This window comes from Terrapene carolina, unplaced genomic scaffold, assembly GCF_002925995.2.
Source record: "Terrapene carolina triunguis isolate 2854851 unplaced genomic scaffold, T_m_triunguis-2.0 Scaffold262, whole genome shotgun sequence".
NCBI classification, from domain to species: Eukaryota; Metazoa; Chordata; order Testudines; family Emydidae; genus Terrapene; species Terrapene triunguis.
This window is the reverse complement of record NW_020664613.1, coordinates 5,803,213-5,809,081: the sequence shown is the minus strand read 5'-3', so window position 1 is coordinate 5,809,081 and position 5,869 is coordinate 5,803,213. Positions and strand designations below refer to the sequence as shown.

At 42.3% G+C, this 5,869-nt stretch overlaps 1 pseudogene; it reads left to right on the top strand.

The window, feature by feature from the left end:
- The first annotated feature begins 324 nt into the window (after positions 1-324).
- LOC112125343 lies at positions 325-474 on the top strand (annotated as a pseudogene).
- The last annotated feature ends 5,395 nt before the right edge of the window (positions 475-5,869 follow it).

Genomic DNA, 5,869 nt, shown 5'->3' with positions numbered 1-5,869 from the left:
ATAACACAGGCACTCAGTGTTCAAATCATTTCTTAAAACACTTCTCCATAAAAATCTTTAAGAAGACACATTCTTTAATCTGTGGCCTGTTGAGACTAGAGGGGTTTTGTTTCCAACTGCACCATGTCCATTTCATCACTATCTTCAGGCCAGTATCTGACTCCACCAAAATTATCTGCACTCTTCTTTTACTCATTTAAATCTCTCACCTCAATACTATACAATACATAAAATTCCGACCCAGATCATAATTTTGCAAACTCCAGCCCACAACTTAAGTTGTTCAGATCTGGGGTTTTGGATGTATCTCTAGTTAGTTAGTTAGTAGCTTCTCGGCTCTCTATGAGCTCAGATCAAGCGTAGTACCTGTTCTTATCAGTTTATATTATGGTAGTGCCTAAGAACATCAATCAAGGACCAGGGCCCTTTTACTGCAAGGCACTATATAGGTAAGTAATGAAGAAGACAGTCCTTTCCCTGGAAAACTCACAATTCACAAGGTAGTCAGGACACAACAGATGTGTGAAATAGACTAATGGTGCAGGGTGGGGTAACTATCAATGAACAGAATTTGGCAGAAAAGCAGAAACCTCTAGTTTCCAAAGAGGATTTTGAGTGTAAGTATTTTAATGCTACCTCTGCTCTTTTTTTGCTTCAGAAATCTAGGCTGAATCTAGCATGACCGCCAAGTTTTGTCTGTCTTGAGGGGATCTAATTTCTTTTACACCTGTTCTGGCACAGTCCTAAGTTTTTCAGTATTCCTTCTTTTCCTCTAGGGAAACATATGTCTGTTGCTTCCTGGTTTCTTCCCCTCTTCTCCCCCAGATCATAGTGGATGATACACCAAGGCAAGGGATTCACGTAGTTTTGTAAGCAATGACTATTATCCTTTCAATAAATTATCCATTAAAAGCCTTGCTATCTCCTTCACTATTTTGAGACCTGTTTGAAACCTTTCGTAGGGGCCAATGCTCTCTTCAACATGTATGTGAAGCGAACCTGTATCCCTGAAGGCCTGAGTCCCACTTCTGCAGTATGATTGTGTCACATATCCCTTATCCCTCCCTTGGGGACTAGTCCAGGAGTGTCCAGTCAGGACACAGACCCATCTGTCTGTGGGCAGGGGCCCTTGTCCCACTCCCTTCTGACTGAGGGGTTTAAAGACTTACACTGACATCTTAGCAAGCTGGTCTGCCTAAAGGCCAACACCTGTGCTTTGCTTTCTCTCTTGGGGGGTATGAACAGTGTATTGCCAACCATTACAAGTTACCACAGCTCCAAGCAAGCACATTTATTCTGAATGTAAAAGCATTACAGAGAAAAACATAAAAACCATTAAGATTCATAGATTCATAGATTCTAGGACTGGAAGGGACCTCAAGAGGTCATCGAGTCCAGTCCCCTGCCCTCATGGCAGGACCAAATACTGTCTAGACCATCCCTGATAGACATTTATCTAACCTACTCTTAAATATCTCCAGAGACGGAGATTCCACAACCTCCCTAGGCAATTTATTCCAGTGTTTAACCACCTGACAGTTAGGAACTTTTTCCTAATGTCCAACCTAAACCTCCCTTGCTGCAGTTTAAGCCCATTGCTTCTTGTTCTATCCTTAGAGGCTAAGGTGAACAAGTTTTCTCCCTCCTCCTTATGACACCCTTTTAGATACCTGAAAACTGCTATCATGTCCCCTCTCAGTCTTCTCTTTTCCAAACTAAAAAAAACCCAATTCTTTCAGCCTTCCTTCATGTTCTCAAGACCTTTAATCATTCTTGTTGCTCTTCTCTGGACCCTTTCCAATTTCTCCACATCTTTCTTGAAATGCGGTGCCCAGAACTGGACGCAATACTCCAGTTGAGGCCTAACCAGCGCAGAGTAGAGCGGAAGAATGACTTCTCGTGTCTTGCTCACAACACACCTGTTAATACATCCCAGAATCATGTTTGCTTTTTTTGCAACAGCATCACACTGTTGACTCATAGGGCTTGTCTACACTACCGCGGTAGTTCGACGGCTGGCAATCGAACTTCCGGGTTCGATTTATCGCGTCTGGTGTGGACGCGATAATTCGAACCAGGAAGTGCTCGCCGTCGACTGCGGTACTCCACCTCAGCGAGAGGAGTACCGCGGAGTCGACGGGGGAGCCTGCCTGCCGTGTGTGGACCGCGTCTGAACCGCGGTAAATTCGAACTAAGGTATGTCGACTTCAGCTACGTTATTCACGTAGCTGAAGTTGCGTACCTTAGATCGAATTGGGGTGTTAGTGTAGACCAGGCCATATTTAGCTTGTGGTCCACTATAACCCCTAGATCCCTTTCTGCCGTACTCCTTCCTAGACAGTCTCTTCCCATTCTGTATGTGTGAAACTGATTTTTCCTTCCTAAGGTTCCTTTACACATGCTAACAGATTACCAAGAGTCACCATCAGTCTTATGGGGCCCTAGAAGATCAAGCCTTTCCAACCCTTCCACAAGAGTTGTGGTCCCACTTGGACAAAGGGTCCCATAAGACTGGATCAGGGTGTCATTTGCTGGATCAGAAAGAAGGCCCTCAGAGAGTTTAAACCCACCCTTTTATATCAAAAGCCTTTTCTTTGTCTGTTGGCCTCTGGAAAACACAGTTTGAACCAGTATACACAAGCCTCCCCAGCAGATGGTATCCCTCTGGAGGTGTTTACAACCTGAATGATTCACCTTACTCACCTCCTATTCTTTTAGTCGCTGGAGGAGCAATGCTCATCCCTGGAATTGCATACAGTCTCCGGCCCTCAGTGATATACAAACTATTCATAAGCAATACAATATGGTCCCCAAAGATATTGCATGTGGTTCCAATATTTATCACAGTATGTCCCTCCAAGAGATTGACAGGGGCAAGATGAGGGTGTGAGGTGGCAACGTAGGGAACTGGGTGACCTCCTGATCTTGCAGCCTGGGGAGACCAGCAGAAGTTAACACAGCCTATGGCTGTCCTGAAGTAAGATGCTGCCCTCATCAAACTGTAGAAATGTCCCCCAACAGCTGGGAGAATCACAGTAGCAGGATCCCAAGAGAGAACAGGCACTGGTGGAGTTAGGCAGCATTGTGGAGGCGATGAGCTACAGTATGAATGCCTCCAGGTTGTTTCTGGCGATCAAACCCAATCCAGAAAATTGAGTATAAAACTCCACATGTTGCATTTCCTCTTTCTATGTGAGTTATTCTCGAGAATGGGTTCCGAAACTTTTATTCTGGCCTCTTGTGTAAGCTGTATTGCCTGTGTTTTTTTCTGATCATTGTTTTATACTGCCTCAGCTTGGAGCATTTACCTTGCCATGTCTCTCCTCTCTCATGCCTTATGTAGGCCTCTTTCTTCTGCTTGATTACTTTCTGCACTGCCCAGTTCATCCGCATGGGCTTTTTTCATTCGTTTTTCTCCTACACCGTGAATGTATTGCTAGCGTCCATGCATCACCCTTAGGCATACATTCATTTTTCTTAGCCTGACCAATTTACATTTTCTCTCTGTGTCCTTTTCTTCCATTGCTTCATCCCTGTTGATTTCATCCCAACTTCTCGCTTTCTTCCTAACACTTTCTGTATAGAAACTCAAAATCTCTATTACCATTTCTGACGGAGCACTGTGTCTTGCTTAAACCGCTAATTAGAAATCAAACAGACACATTTAGCAAAAGGACATGGGGCAGACTGGTGTGAGCCTTCTGATTTTCTTTGGTATTTCTTCTTCCTCCCCTGTGAAATGTATGTCTTCTGGCAGGTGTTCCCCATCTCTTATGTGAACACACCAAGGTAAAGATTTTATTACATTTTTTTAGCAATGTCTACCTCTTCTGTCAATATATCATGCTTGCCATGTCTTAGAGACCACACTGTCTCCTTCACTGACCTCTTTTTCCTTTTGTACTTGAATCATTTCTGATTATTATCTTAACTTCCTGTGCAATCTGACTTTATTTTTCACTTGTTCTTGCCATGTCATTGTTCTATGCTTTCAATTTCTAGGCCTGGTCATTGTTAATACTTCACATACACCCCTTTTGGAACTTGACTATTTTCCCCATTTCTTTTTTATTATCAATTTATTTATTGATTGTGGCTGGGAGTGTCATTTTTGTTTTGTTTCACTCCTGGAACCAAATTCTGGCTATCTTCAGCTTCTTTCCCCATTAGAGAAGCATATCAATGCTGAAACTGCAATCTCATTTTGCATTTGTATTCTCGCTGGCTGTGGGTTCACAATCAGCAACCCATACAATATTCTCCTGAAAGGTGAAGAAGAAATGGGAACAAGGAATGGGCATAGGTGGATCAGGGGGTTTCCTGCTGAAGCCTGGGGAAATAATTCCCTATTCCTTAAGGCCTGCCTCAGAATGCCTTTCTGTCTCAGTGCATGGAGGACTCACATATGGCCTGTAGAATAACATTTCTGTGAGTTTTGGAAGAAGCATACAGATTATAATAGAGGCTCATTGTAGCTCCTCTCCTAGCTGTCTATTTTCCCATATATGTGGGAAGCCCAGCCAGAATTTGGTACATAACTATAGCTATGGGCATGCTAGTGATGGGTAAGCCACAATGGAAACACCATCCAAACTCGGTTAAGCCTCTATAGAAAAACCACTAAACTTTCACCTATTTCTAGAACTGAACTGGAACCATACCTTTCCCAAGGTTCTGAAATGTTGAGATAAATGATTCTGTTGATCAGATTTACTGCCTCTACTAGAACCGGAAGTTCCAAAATAGTACAAGGAAGGTTATTCTCATGGCATTTGCAGCCTGATTTTGTAGATTCGAGAGGTTTGCAGAACTATCCACACTTTTGGGCACTTATCAGAACGAAACTCAACTCCAAAGGCTTTGGGATTTTTTTGGGTGTGGGGTTTCGATTCTGATTATGTATCTTCTGGCAAGGTAAAAAATGAATGCATCTATGAATATTTATAGAGAAGGGCAGACACCCAACACCAAAATATCCACAGAGAAATGGGTAACTGACAGGATTCTTCCTGGTATTGTTTTGTGTATGGGATCTTCTAATTTGGTTACTCTAGTATTTCTTGTGAGATTGGAACATCCATGTGGAACTGGAAGATAAAAGCTTATCCCTGTTACTTGACAATTAGTCTTGGTAGGAAACCTAGTTACAACACACTTGGGTCCTAACTATATTATGACTAGAGCTGTGTGAATAATGGATTTTTTGATTCACTGATCATTCCAAAAAGATGGAAGGGGGGAATTGTTTTCCAGTCAACCCAACAATGACATTTTTTAATTTTTGACAAATCAAAAAGTTTAAAAAAAGACAACTTGTTGGGCAATGTCACTTTCTGATTTGCTCTCCTTGCCTTTGTTTTTCTAAGCTGAACCCACTGAGCCAGGTCCTATCTTATGCGTTATCTTCTAGAAACTCCATGCCAGGTCATTCCGTTCTTAACATTAGTTATCACTCTGAATTTGTCATGCTGCACAGTAGCTTTTTGTATTTTTGTACAGCCTCCGTGGTGTTTGTCATGTACAGTACCTTTTTGTACATAAGTCACTCATTTCTATACTCCTTTCCAAACTTCAGACATTCATGTCTGAACCATATATTGTGTCTGGGTTCAGAATGGTCAGGTATTTACCAGCTATTTCCTTTTGCTACTTGCAGTATTTAACTCCTCACTGGACAGACTGGGAACTAGAGTGGTGACTGTCCTGTTAGCCAATGAGATATAGCAAACTTACCCCAAGTAAGGCAGTTTTTCACCATCTTCCTCTTCTGTGCAGATTAAAAAACAGCAATAATCTTTCTCTTTTTAGATGCTGCTACTTCCTAATGTCAATTAAAACCCTATTTTATGCTCTGTTTTGGAGGTGAGGA